Source organism: Dipodomys ordii, unplaced genomic scaffold (genome assembly GCF_000151885.1).
Source record: "Dipodomys ordii isolate 6190 unplaced genomic scaffold, Dord_2.0 Scaffold42, whole genome shotgun sequence".
Taxonomy (NCBI): domain Eukaryota; kingdom Metazoa; phylum Chordata; class Mammalia; order Rodentia; family Heteromyidae; genus Dipodomys; species Dipodomys ordii.
Genome location: NW_012267258.1, coordinates 6787139 through 6801819, shown reverse-complemented (window position 1 = coordinate 6801819; position 14681 = coordinate 6787139).

Here is a 14681-nt window from a genome sequence, read left to right as displayed (position 1 = left end):
TTTGTTACAAAAAAATAAATATTTCAGCTTGAAAAATGGCAGAATTTGTTGTAAGGTTAAGTCCAGACTCCTTCTCAGATTATTCTGACTGGGGCAGGTAACACCCTTTGTAGATAATTTTTATGACTGATTGATTGATTAATTGTGCCAGTGCTGGGGCTTGAACTCCAGGCCTGGGCACTGTCCCTGAGCTTTTTCCACTTAGGGTTGGTGCTTTACCACTTGAATCATGCTTCCTTCCACCTTTGACTTTTTGGTGGCTAATTGGAGATAAAATTCTCCTAGACTTTCCTGCTCAGGCTGGCTTTGAACCCTGATTCACAGATCTCAGCCTCCTGAGAAACTAGGATTATAGGCATAAGCCATGGCCACTCAGCCAATACAATGCAATTTTTAATTTAATTTTAATCAATTATTTAGTTGTTCTATTTAGCTATTTATTTTTGTCAGTCCTAGGGCTTGACCGCAGGGCCTGGGTGCTGTCCCTGGGCTTCTTTAGCTCAAGGGCTAGCACTCTACCACTTGAGACACAGCTCCATTTCTGGCTTTTTTGGTCTTTTATTAGAAATAGTCACATAGACTTTCCTGCCCAGGCTGGCTTTGAACCGTGATCCTCAAATCTTAGCCTCCTGAGTAGCTAGAATTACAGGCATGAGTCACTGGTACTCAGCTCATACAATGCAATTGTTTGGAGTCATGAGCTTATAGATGGTATATCAATTTAAATTAGGAATGCTGGTGTAATGGGCTTTCAGTTAGGCATGAGAAAGTACCTGTATTTAAAACTATTTTTGGACTTGGCAGTTTTTACTGCAATCTGCACATAGACAAATAATTCGAAGGAGAATTATTTAACACTCTCTCACGAGCTTTGTTTGACACACAGAGATTTATATGTGTATCCTTTTAGTAGGAAATGAGTTGGAATTTTACTTCGGGAAGTAAGAATTATATTGCATGCGGAAATTTAAAAGGTACAATAAAACGATTTTAGTTGGCAGTGTCACAGCAGGACTAATCAAAGCAAGCACAGCAGAGACACACGGAGATCTTCTTTACTGTGCAGAATGAAGACAAAAATGCCCTTTGTTTTCAAGAGAAACCGAGACACTATTCTGTACAAATACAGATTAAAAAGTAAAAGAAAATATAGAAGAAAAATCTCATTGTGTAAGATGTCTATTGGTGTGCAGTGCAGATTTATCATCTCTTTAAAAATTAATTTAAAAATTACATCCCATCCTTATGTAATAACGCTTTGGAATTTCAGGCACTGGTGGCTTGTGCCTTTAAATCCTAGCTACTTGGGAGGCTGAAAATTGAGGGTTGCAGTTTGAAGCCAGCCCAGGCAGAAAATTCCTGATACTCTCATCTCCAGTTAGCCAGCAAAAACCAGAAGTGGAGATGTGGCTCAAATGGTAGAGCACCAGCACCTTGAATGTTAATCTAAGAGAGCATGCAAAACCCTTGAGTTTAAGCCACAGTACTGGCAAACACACACACACACACACACACACACACACACACACACAAATCTTTAGAAGTTTCCAGAACTCAATATGTTCTGTGTTCCTTCTCTCTCACTAAGAGTTCTTTGTTGTGCATCTTGCCCACGGCTTCTTTGTTAGGCTGTACAGGAAATACTTCACAATCTTTAGACTACTTGACCTATCCCTTCACCACATAATATGTAGCACCATTTATTTTTTGTTTGTCTATTTACTTATCTTTAGTACTGAGTTTGAACTTTGGGACTTGAGATCTCTTAGTTTGTTTACTCAGCTGGTACTCTACCCACCTGAGTCATGACTCCAGTTCAGTGTTTTACTGGTCAATTGGAAATGGAGTCTTTTGGATAGTTCTGCCTAGGCTGGCTTTGAAACATGATCCTCCAAGTCTTGTCTTTCTGAGTAATTAGGATTACAGGTCTGAGTTACCAGTGCATGGCCTTATCACCATTCACATATTTCTTTTCTTTTTGTGTTTACCATTGAACATTTTATTAGCATACATAACTGTACAAAAGGATTTCATTGTGATATTTACAAGTTACATAGAATGCACTTTAATATTTACCCATCAATGTTACCCTTTCCTAACTACCTTTCCTCTTCTCCACTTCTTTATTATTTTGTGTGCTGGTCCTGGGGCTTGAACTCAGGGCCTGGGCACTCTCCCTGGGTGTTTGTGCTCAAGACTTGTGCTTTACCACTTGAGCCACAGCTCCACTTCTGCCCTTTTGATTCTTTATTGATGATAAAAGTCTCATGGCATCCCTGCCTGAGCTGGCTTTGAACTGTGATCCTCAGATCTCAGTCTCCTGAGTAGTTAGGATTACAGGCGTGAGCTACAGATGCCTGCCATTTTTTTTGGGGGGGGGGTCCAATCGTGGGGCATGAACTCTGGGCCTGGACACTGTCCTTCAGCTCTTCAGCACAAGGCTAGCGCTCTACCACTTGAGCCACAGCGCCACTTCTGGCTTTTTTTTCTTTTTGCTTATGTGGTACTGAGGAATTGAACCCAGGGCCTCATGCATGCAAGGCAAGCGCTCTACCACTGAGCCACCTTCCCAGCCCCAACCTGCCATTTTTTAAAATGAGGTTTGGGGTGGGTTTCATTATACTGTTTTAACACACACATACATAGTCAATAAATATTCATATATGAATATTTATAATAGTCAAACCCTACCATCTATCCTTTTCCCCTCTTTCCACCCACATATAAATGAAAACATAGAAACTTTGTCATATCATCATTCTTGGCTTCTGGAAATGCTTGACTTTTTTGGCTCCTAGCTCCATATGTTCTATCAACTCTCTGTATTCTGTCCTCTCAAGGTGCTCATTTTTGGTTTTCTTACAAGCCTTTGTTTCCTTCTCTTACTCATCTCTCTCTTCCCCACCTATCCTGGAGCTGTTATGGAAAATCACTATCATCTACTATTATCTCCATTGTCTACCCAAGGACTTTCATTCTGTCTCATTCTCCTTTCTTCCAAGCTTGCAGAAGATCACAAGAGCTCATTTGTTCTCTCTACTCCAGTGTCTCTTCATCCCATCTTCTTAGGCTTGTTTTTACTGCCAGTCTCTTTATCATCTCTTCCCTGGATTGCTGTGAGCAGATATCCTGTCTCACTAATTCTCTCCACACGGTGGCGCTTCTCAAACACTGCCATCCCTGCTTCCAGCTCTGTGGGGTGGGAATGTTCATGCACACTTTTCATGACAAAGTCCAAGTCCTTCTCATGTGAGAACAACCTCATGGTGGTTCTCAGTTGCATTTCCCCTAGAAGGCTTTACATAATATGAGCACAGGTTATTTAACACATTAATCATTAATCATCATAATCATTAACCATTATGAATTCATTATGTCTGTATAAAAAATGAAGGTCTACCAGGCACCAGTGGCTCAGGCCTGTAATCCTAACTACTCAGGAGGCTGAGATTTGAGGATCATGGTTCGAAGCCAGCCTGGGCAGGAAAGTCCATGAGACGCTTATCTCCAATTAACCACCAAAAAAAACCCCAGAATTGGAGCTGTGACTCAAGCAGTAGACCGCAGCCTTGAGCAAGACAGCTGAGAGAACGTGCCGCCAGGCCCTGAGTTCAAGTCCCAGGAAGAGCACACACAACAACAATAACAACAACAACCACCTAAGTTTTATGCAAAGTTTTATCACTAGGAGGTTCTTTTAGTTTTATCAGTAAGACATTCTCTTCCTTACTTCCGAGCTCTTCTGATCTCCGCTCTCTTTACTGCTAACATGTCAGCAAGCTCCCTTTCATTATTTAAGTCTTTTCTTGGAAATCAATTCCTCTGGGAAAAGAGTTCTAACAGTTTTAGGTCATGTCAAATGTTTCTTCTATCGGTTACGGCAGCATTGTGTCTCACTCACCAACTGGTATGTGTTTGTGTGTGTGCAGGGTATAAGTTTAGGGCCTTTTACAGGCTAAGTAAGCAGTCCACTATTGAAACATATCTCCAGTTCCCCCAATATTCTTTTCGATAAAAAAAATTTTAAATTCTTATTATAAAGGTGATATACAGAGGGATTATAATTATATAAGTCAGGTAATGAGAACATTTCTTTTCTTTTTTTCTCTTTTATTTGTTGGTCAGGGGGCTTGGATTCAAGGCTTGGGCTCTGTCCTTAAGCTCTTTTGCTCAAGGCGAGTGCTCTACCACTTTGAACCACAATGCCACTTCTGGTTTTCTGGGGGTTAATGGGAGATAAGAGTCTCCTTCCCAGGCTGGCTTTGAACCATAATCCACAGATCTCAGCCTCCTGAGTAGCTAGAATTACAGGCATGAGCCATGGGTGCCTGGCTAAACATTTCTTTTTGGACAATTTCTCCTTCCCTTCCTTCAGACTCTCCCAGTTCCTAACTGTTAAAAAAATTGTTTTTGCTAGTACTGGGACTTGAACTCAAGTCCTCACATTTGCTTGGTTTGCATACTGGGCTGGTGCTCTATCACTTGAGCTATGACTCCAACTGGTATACAGTATCACATGCATTTCCCCCTAGCTCATTCTTCCAGGTCTCAGCCTCCTGAGCAGCCAGGATTACTGTCATGGGCTGCTCGCACCCAGCTTTCCCTAATACTATTTTGATGAAAACTATTTTTCATTGAAGTAAGAATATTTAACACAAGATCTGTCCACTTACACATATTAAATGGCCAGGTTGAATAATCATAGGTGCAGCATTATACAGCAGATCTCTGGAATTTGTGCATCTGTGTAACTTATACCCATTGATTTTTTAATTCTTATTTCCATCATACTCGCTTCAGCGTGTTCAGATATTTAGACTCATTGTGTGAGTGGAATCATGCTGTATTGTTCTTTGTATGACCAATTTATTTCTCTCAGCATGAATCTTTAATTGCACTTCCTGTTGTCTTGTATGGAAGGATGTCCTCCCTCCCTCCCCTCCCCTCCCCTCTCCTCCCTCCCTCCCTCCCTCCCTTTCCTCCTTCCTTCCTTCCTTCCCTCCCTCCTTCCTTCCTTCCTTCCTTCCCTCCTTCTTTCCTTCCCTCCTCCCCCCCCCCTCTCATACTTGCTTGTTTCTTTTTCTTTTTGTGCCAGGCAGAGCTTAAATTTGGGATCTGAACACTACTCTTGAACTTTTTTGCTTAAGGCTGGCACTCCATCATAGGAGCCTTAGCTCTTCTTAGGCCTTTTTGCTGGTTAATTGTAGATAAGAGTCTTATGAATTTTTCTCCTTGGGTTGGCTTTGAACCTCAATCCTCAGATTTCAGCCTCCTGAGTAGTTAGGATTACAGGTGGGTAGTGCTTGGCTCCACTTTCTTTTTAAGATTTAATAGTTGTGCACTGTTTTTCTCCCCATTCATGTGTTGAAGTGGGTACTTACATTGTTTACATTTTTAATTTTTTAGCTCTGGTGAATGGTGCTACAATATAAGTACAGGTCTATTTTATTTAAGTTTCAGATTGTTTTTCTATTTTATTATTTTTATTTATTTTTATTGTGAAAATACTGTACAGAGGGGTTACAATTACATGGGCAAGATAATGAGTACATTTCTTATCAAGCATTGTAGCCTCCTCCTTTGTTTTCCCTTCCCATCCCTTCCCATCCTCCCCCCCCAGCCCCCAATTCTCCCCGCCCCCCCCCACTGCTTTCACTGTATTTGATGTTGGTATAATTTGTGGAGGGGAAGGGGAAAAACAAATTGTTTAAATAGGGATACAGGTGGACCCATTGCAACAATGAGATGTACAAGTTGTTATGTTTTTCCTTCCATTATACGTAGATAAGAATGAACAGTGTTGAAATCTTCTTACTACCCCCAAAAATGAACAGAGTCAACATCCTTCCTCTCATCATATCAGTGGCCATTTTACATTAAAAAAATTCCAAAGTTCCTATAGAATCACAATGACTCTGAGTAGCCAAAAGCAATTTTGAGAAATATAGAAGCTGAAGGAATTACACTTCTGGATTTCAACACATATAACAAAGCTATCATAATTTTAAAAATATATATTGCTGGCATTAAAATAAGCACATAAGCCAATGAAACACAACAAAGAGTCCAGAAAACTATGCTGAGCCACTGGCCCCAGCTGGAAAGCATGTTTGTAAAAGACTTACTCTATTTCTGAGTCCTTATTTCTCTAACATATTTAAAGAGTGCTTATAGCTGGGTGCAGTTGGCCCATACTTGTAATTCTAGCTACTTAGGAGACAGATTTAAGATCACAATTTGAAACAAGCTTAGGTAAGAAAGTCTGTGAAAACTTTGATTTCCAGTTATCTTCAATTTCTAGTAAAAGGTAGGAAATGGAGCTGTGGCTCAAGTGGTAGAGCACTACCCTTGAGCAAAAAAATCTAAGGGGCAGTGCTTAGGCCCTATGTTCAAGCCTCAGTACAAGATAAAAAGTGCTTGTAATTAAGTACTTTTTAGATTGGTTGTTTCTCTTTAACATCTTATTTAATAGCAAAGGTGAAATGTAACTTATGAACATTGCTTTATCTTTTTTTTTTTTTTGGTCGGTTGTGGGGCCTGAACTCTGGGCCTGGGCACTGTCCCTCAGTTCTTCAGCTGAAGGCTAGCGTTCTATCACTTGACCCTCAGCCCCACTTCCGTTTTTTTCTGCTTATGTGGTGCTGAGGAATCGAACCCAGGGCCTCATGCATGCAAGGCAAGCACTCTACCACTGAGCCACCTTCCCAGCCCCCCCATTGCTTTATCTTACCTGGCTCCAGATGTATATTTTCATTTTCTTCTGCTGCTATTATGTTGTGTTTAATGTAACCTGCTCAAATTTGTATGTCAAACCTAGTACTTTTTAGTAAAAGTCATAAAGATGACAATATGCCTTCTCCTATGTTTATGTTCTTACTAGATTATTATGTATATTTATGTATTTTTAAATTTAATTTTATTTTATTTGTGAACATACTGTACAGAGGGGTTACAATTACATGGGCAGGATAATGCGTACATTTCTTACCAAGCATTGCAGCCTCCTCCTTTGTTTACCCTTCACATCCCTTCCCAGCCTCCCCTCCCCCCTTTATGTATATTTTTATGTAGATATTTATGTAGATATTCTATCTATTGGTGCTACATAAAGCCACGGAGTATCTTCCAGGTGTTAATCTTTCCTTATGAAAATGGAATGAAATAGAATGCAATGAAAATGGAATGGGCCCAAAGGTCAGGGAGGAGCCTGATGCCAGTGGCTCACACCTGTAATCCTACTCAAGAGGCTGAGATCTGAGGATCATGGTTCAAAGCCAGACCTGGTAGATAAATCCAAGAGACACTTATGTCAAATTAAGCCACAAAAAGCCAGAAGTAATGTAGCTCAAATGGTAGAGTACCAGCCTTGATTTTTAAAAGCTAGGCAAGAGCACAAGATCCTGAGTTCAAGCGTCAGTATTGTCACAAAAGAAGCAGCCAAATCCTCGACAAGGTGTTTAACTCATGACAATCCACATGCCATTCAGTGTTGGCTTTCAAATACTTTATAGCCAATAAATGTATGGCTAGCTCATGAATATCTTACCTTGAGGTACTCTTGTTCAACCTTGTAACTCATGTTTCTGTGACCCAGCTCTTTCTCAGCCTGGTTTTTGTCTTTAAGTTGTTGCCATGAAATCTATAACTGGGCTATGTTTTCTGTTACATTGTTCCTTTTATTAGTCTCAAAATCCTATTTTTTTTATTGTATCAAAGGGCATGGTCAGGAAGATAAATTGGATTTGCTGTAGGAAAAAGTAGAATTAGTTCTCTGTGCCCTTGACTCCGTGTGTGTGTGTGTGTGTGTGTGTGTGTGTGTGTGTGTGTGTGTGTGTGTGTGTGCATGTGTGTACTGGCTTTGTGGTCAGACTGCTTCCAATCCTGACTTGGCTGCTTTCTCAACTCCCTTGTCTTCAGCCATAATAATGGCAGGCAACACTCACCGAGACCTTCCAATTTGTGAAGTACTGCATGACATGATTTATAGCTATCATTTTATTTCATGTTCACAGCATTCTCAGCAGGAGAGACTGGCCAGGCACAGAAGTTAAGTCATTTACACACACCTGTGCGTGAGCTGTGTGCCTCTCAGCAGAGGCAGAATTCAAATCCAGCTTTTCTGGCTCCAAAGAATCTACAGGCTTAGCCATGTGGAGATTTTTCCAGCTACAAAGTAAAAATAGTAGCCTGGGTACCAATAACTACCAAAAGCCAGAAGTGGTAGTGTTCCAGCCTTGAACAAAAGAGCTCAGGGAGAGCACCCAGGTCCTAAGTTCAAGCCACAAGACTGGCACAATAAAAATAAAAATAAAGGTCTACCAGAAAAAAATATAGCTCAGCTGTCACTTAACTTGAATGCATGAACCAGAAATGTTCAGAGTTGGGAGCTTTGGGGAATTTTCAATAGAACAGATTTGCATACAAACTTGCTGATGGAGCATCACTAACTTGAAAATCTAAAATCTGAATTACTCCAAAATATGAAATCTTTGTGCAGTCCTTGTGCTTTAAAAGCTTTGCATTTTGGAACATATCAAAAAGCGGATTTTCAGATTAGAGACACCCAACCTGTGCAGGTTTTCCTCATTACAGAGCTTGGTTTGGTAAAGTTTGGGAAGTTGTGCATTTGTTGTTTTTGTTGTTCTTATTATTATTATTTTGGTACAAGTCCTGGGACTTGAACTCAGGGCCTGGGTGCTGTCCCTGAGCCTCTTCACTCAAGGCTAAGCTTTGGAAATCTGAACCATTTGGAATCACCAGTGTGGCATAAGTGTTAATAAAGAATTAATGTAATCATCAGTAGCATGGTTTTCCAAAATAACTTATTAGTACTCTACAATATCAGGACATTTTGACCAGAACTCAGCACATATTCTTCAGTGGCCATTGGCCATCTGTTCATTTGGAGGCCAGTCCATCCTGGTAATGACTTTCTTGACAATTTTATTTGAGGAACTAATAACCCTGAGGTTTCGCCTGGGAAACATCACTGTTTGTAAATAGCTGAAGAGCTATCCAGTGCAACTTGCAAGGGGTGAATTAGTGGTGGTGGTGGTGGTGTAGGCAATCTGTGTGGCTGAATAACCCTCCATTGTGTATTTACACCACATTGCATAGCTTGGTTATTGTGAATTGTGGTGTGATAAATATGGCTCTGCTCCTATCTCTGTTGTAAAGACTCTCATTCCTTTGGATATAAGCCCAGGAGTGGTATAGCAAAAACTAATGATGGCTTTTTTTTAAAAAGAAACTTCATACTAGTTTCCATAATGGGTACATTAATTTACAGTTCCACCAACAGTGTTTCTTCCCCCTTCCCGGCCCCCCCCCCCACTTCTTGTTAGCTGCGCATTCTTCCAGCTATAGTTGGACATACTTTAAAATGGCCTTATTCACTTTTGTCTATTGGTTATGGCTTATTGACTGGACTCCACATTTCTTCTGCACACGGTGACACCATTCCAAAAATATAGAGAGTTTCTTTCACTAAGAGGGCAAGCCCTAAGACACCAAGACACAAGCTTTGGCTTGTGTTCTGTTTGCTGATATCCCATTGGTCAGAGAAAGTCACATGGCCAAACCCACCCTCGGTCAGGAGGACCAAGTGGGATGTTGGATTTGGGAAAAACTGTGATTTATTAGGGCTTATTACCATAACCATCAATCACAGTACATAACTTTTACATTTCTAATGTATTTGATTTTTTGTTTTGGTTAAGAGAACATGAGGATTGACTCTATATGAAGGAAAAAAAAGAGTGGTGTAGACCAGAAAGAATAGTATACACTGATAGCTTGTGATGTGTCAAGAATTTCACATATGTTATAATTATCTAACAATTTTATTTCCTTTTGTTGCATTCTTGCTTGGCTTTTTTTTTTTTTTCTCAAGGCTGTGCTCTACCACTGAGCCACAGCTCCACTTCTGGCTTTTTTGGTAATTAGTTGGAGATAAGAATCTCATAGACTTCTCTGACCAGGTTGGTTTTGAATCACAATCCTCAGATCTCAGCTTCCAGAGTAGCTAGGATTATAGGTGTAAGTCACTGGCACCCAGCTTCTCAAATATTTTTTTTTTAATGAAACACTACCATTGTTAACATTTTTTAAAAAAAGTTATTTGTTATAATGCCTTCATTAGGAATAAGTATCTGAATAGAATGTAACAAAGAACTTAGTCACTTAGACTTTCAGTGTTTCTTTAGGGTAAGCTATGCTTCTTAAAAAAATGATATTGCCTATTTTTGTCCAAATATTGCCTTTCTATAAACATAAAGCTTTCACTTTGTAATTTTCAATGTTTCATTGCAATTTTACTAGCACTTGGGCTTTAGTAGAATTTTGCTGTTTTTCTTGCAATGGAATGACTTTAAAATAACTTTGTAGCCCACACTTGTGAACACAGAAGATGATGGCTTAAAAAAAAATCTCTAATATATAACACACTCCTGAGAATTTCAAGCAACGATTTGAATTCTTTGCAGGCAATTTCTGGACATTTTTCCTCCATTGTTTTCTAGCAAATGATTCCCAGTTTATTGATTTCTGATCCTTACTCATGTTGGTAAGTATTAAAAATTTAATCTCCAAGGGCAAAGTTTCAAATAAAGCCATCACCCTACAACTTATTTGAGCTCCACACAAATCTGCGTTGGAAATGTGCCTGTTTTTGTTGATGTCTCCTTAAAAGTGTCTTTCTTCTCCAGCATTTAATGGAATACTTTCATTTCGCAAATAAAAGAAGACGTTTCGGTTGGTGAGCTGATTTTTAAAATGAGCATTCCATCTTGCATGATTGAAGAGAAATGAGATTACCAAAGAAAGAGTAATAGATTGGGACAGAATACTCTGCTTCTAACCTCCTCTGACACCAAATCAGAGTAACAAATGCTTTGATTTAAGCTCAGGGCATTACATCCAAACGATTGCTGACATCTCTTAGGCTCTTTATTGGTTTCTAAAAGGATCTGTCAATAAGGAAAATTTATGTTCTAATTTTATGGACCTTAGAATTCAAATCTTTCCCTAAGGTCATGATTTTCTTCCAGTTGCAAAGAAATGTTAGTAGATGCTGATACGAAGAGATTTACTGCAGTGGGAAAGGTCAGGAGCTTGTCACCTGATTAAAACTCAGTGTAAGAGAGTACTCAAGGTGTATCTTTCAGAAAATCAGGAAAGGATTGGTGTACTTTTAGTGCCCTCTGGTGGATTTTTGTTTGTTTGTTTCTATTTTGTGCCGGTCTTGCTCCTTTTGCTCAAAGCTAGTGCTCTACCACTTGAGCCACAGCGCCACTTCTGGCTTTTTCTGAGCTTTTTTTTCTTTTAATAAGTTTTTTTTATTGTGAAAATACTGTACAAAGGGGTTACAATTGCATGAGCAAGGTAATGAGTTCATTTCTTATCAAGAATATTGTTGCCTCCTCCTTTGTTTTTCCCCTACCATTCCTGCCCTCCTCCCATCTCCACAACTACACTTTCCACACACGCCCCCTGCCCTGCGCCTAAATTGTATAGTTCATTTTTATACCGTAGGGGAGAGACATACAAAGCAACAACAAAATCACGTGGTACCTTGTAACTACGTTAGACACAATAGCAATGAAGACAAAAACCACTTGTGTCTTTATCTTGGGGCTCATTTCACTTAACATCATTTTATCTGACCTTTTCTGCTTGTCTCCAACATATAATAGTTATTGTAAATAAGGGAAACCATGGGACCTATGTTTCTTTGGGCCTGGCTTACTTCACTTAATATAATTTTTTTTCAAGTCTTTCCATTTCCTAACAAATGGGGCAATGCTATTCTTTCTGATGGAGGCATAGAATTCCATTGTGTATATATACCACATTTTCTTGATCCATTCATCTACTGAGGGTCATCTGGGTTGGTTCCATATCGTAGCTGTGGTAAATAATGCTAGTGTGGTCTTGTTTGTGATCATTTGGGTAAATGCCCAAAAGTGGGATTGCTGGGTCATAGGGGAGCTCTATGTGGAGTCTTTTGAGGAACCTCCATAGTACTTTCCAAAGTGGTTGAACAAGTTTACACTCCCACCAACAATGCAGTAGGATTTCCTTCTGTCCACATCCCCTCCAGCATCTGTTGTTATTACAGTTCTTGATTATAGCCATTCTAACTGGGGTGAGGTGGAATCTCAATGTTCTTTTGATTTGCATTTCTTTTATGGCTGGAGAGGTTGAGCATGTCTTCATGTGTCTATTGGCCATTCTTATTTCCTCTTCAGAGAAGTTTCTCTTTAAGTCTTTATCCACTGATTTATCGGGCAGTTATTTCTTTGAGGATTTGTTGTTGGGGAATTTAATTTTTTTTAAAATTAGAGTCTCACGGACTTTTCTGTCCAGACTGGCTTCAAGCTGTGATCCTCAGAGCTCAGCTTCCTGAGTAGCTAGGATGGCAGGCGTGAGCCATGGGTGCCTAGCGTCCCCCTGGTTTTGACCACTCTGCTTTTATGTGTTCATGACAGGCCATTAGGAAGAATTCTCTTTTGTATAGTAATCTAACACATAAAACCAAATATAGTCTATAAAATGATCTATCTTTAATATGAACCGTTATTGATATAAGCTATTCCTTTCCTCCTTCTCCTCTTTCTCCTCCTCCTTCCTTCCTCTTCTTCTATTTTCTGAGTTCCATAGACTGCAGTGTGACTTGCTAACAGATATTAGATAAAGGACTCACCCTTCCTACATCTCAGTGTCTTCTCTGAGTTTATAAGATTATTAGAAAACCAGGTGCTTGTAGTTCATGCCTGTAATCCTCACCACTCTGAAGGCAGATTGGGCAGAAAAATTTGTGAGACTCTTTCTTTACTTAACCAGCAGAAAGACAAAAATGCCGGTGTGGTTCAAATGACAGAGCACCACCTTTGAGTGAAAAATCAAAGAGTGAAATCACGGCCATGAATTCAAGTCTAGCACCAGCACACACACACACATACACACACACACATATGAAGGAATGAAGTCAAACCAACTTATATTTTGTTGAGTAAGAGTCCACATTATTCATTACACACACACACACACACACACACAAATATGAAGGAACAAAGCCCAACCAACTTATATTTTGTTGAGTAAGAGTCCACATTATTCATTACTGAAGTCTGCTTTATCTGCAAGTTATGTGTTTCTTGGCCTTTTCTGGGAAAGCCCAAATCAGTATTATTCTGTATTTGTCAGAAAACATTTGAGTGTTTGATGAAAGGGGAGAATGTTGTTTTCTACTGTATATTTAATACCTGCAGTTAATCATACAAAACCACCCATTTCAATTTGTTAGGGCCATTGTTACAATATTCTAATTTCATATTAACTAAAATAATATATTCCTTTTGTGCTGCAGCACCTTCAGACTTTTAGAGTCAGTTTTAGGAAAGATGTTAATTTTTATGAAAAAATAGGAAAACTGGAAATATTCTAATACAAACACTTCCATTAGAGTGGATGCCAGCCTGTAATCGTAGCTAAATGAGAAGCTGATTTGAGGCCTGCCCAGGCAAATAAGTCCACAAAACTCTATCTTCAAAATAAGCAGCAAAAAAGCCAGGTTGGAGATGTAACAAAAGCAGTAGAGAGAGTTAGAGGCCTGGAATTCAAACCTGGTACTTGAAAAGAAAAAAAGATGCTGCATGCCAATACATCTCTACAGAAGAGACACAAGCTGGATGCTGATGGCTCCTGCCTGTAATCCTTGCTATTTGGGAGACAGAGATCTGAGGATTGAAGTTCAAAGCCAGCCTAGGCAAGAATGTCCATGATACTCTTCTCTCCAATTAACCACCAGAAAACCAGAAGTGACGCTGTGGCTCAAATGATACAGTGCTGGCCTTGAGCAAAAAAGCTTAGGGACAACACCCAGGACCTGAGTTCAAGCCCCAGGACCAGCACACACACACACAAGAAAAGGATAAAACTTTATTCCTCCTGACTTTATAGTCAGGGTTTCAGAGTGTAATCTTCTGGGGCATACGCTGATATTATTCATGGCATGCTAGTCACAATGCTTACTTCCAACCTCTTTGGATAGGAAGCTGGTTGACTGGCAGTTCTGGGCTTCAGCATTCTCTTCGTTTGTAGTTGGAATGTCATTCTGGTTTCAAAAGTATACGACCTCAAATTTCTCTTCTGCTACATTTCTTTTAACTGCACTTTAATTCTACCTTCTAGAGTTTATTCTTACCTCTGGCTGTTTCTTACCCCTAAGTTGAGACTGGGTAACATTTGAAAGCAAGTGTAGCATTTGGGTGCCGGAGATTTCAGTTCTGACATGCAAGACTAAATGGATGACTTCTTCTCATTTGAACACAGTTAATTTTTTTTTCTAGCGAATTCTCCTTTCTATTAGAGGATTCTGTACATACTTGTTTCTAGACTGTCGAAGATCTTGTTAGGGATATTAGCTCTGTAGAGCCTAACTCTCTATTCCCTCCAAATAATTTTAATGACTATTTTTATTTTATGAATTCCTGTTACCATTTTTGTCAAAGAACTTTATGGTCAAAATGATAATGTAGAATATCTAACTGGGGCCACATTTTCATTTCTGGCTTTTTATTTGAATTTATCTGCCTGGCTTGTCTTTGAACCTCTGTCCTTAGATCTCAGCTTCCTGAGTAGCTAGGATCCCAGGCGTGAGCCACTAGTGTCAGGTATTA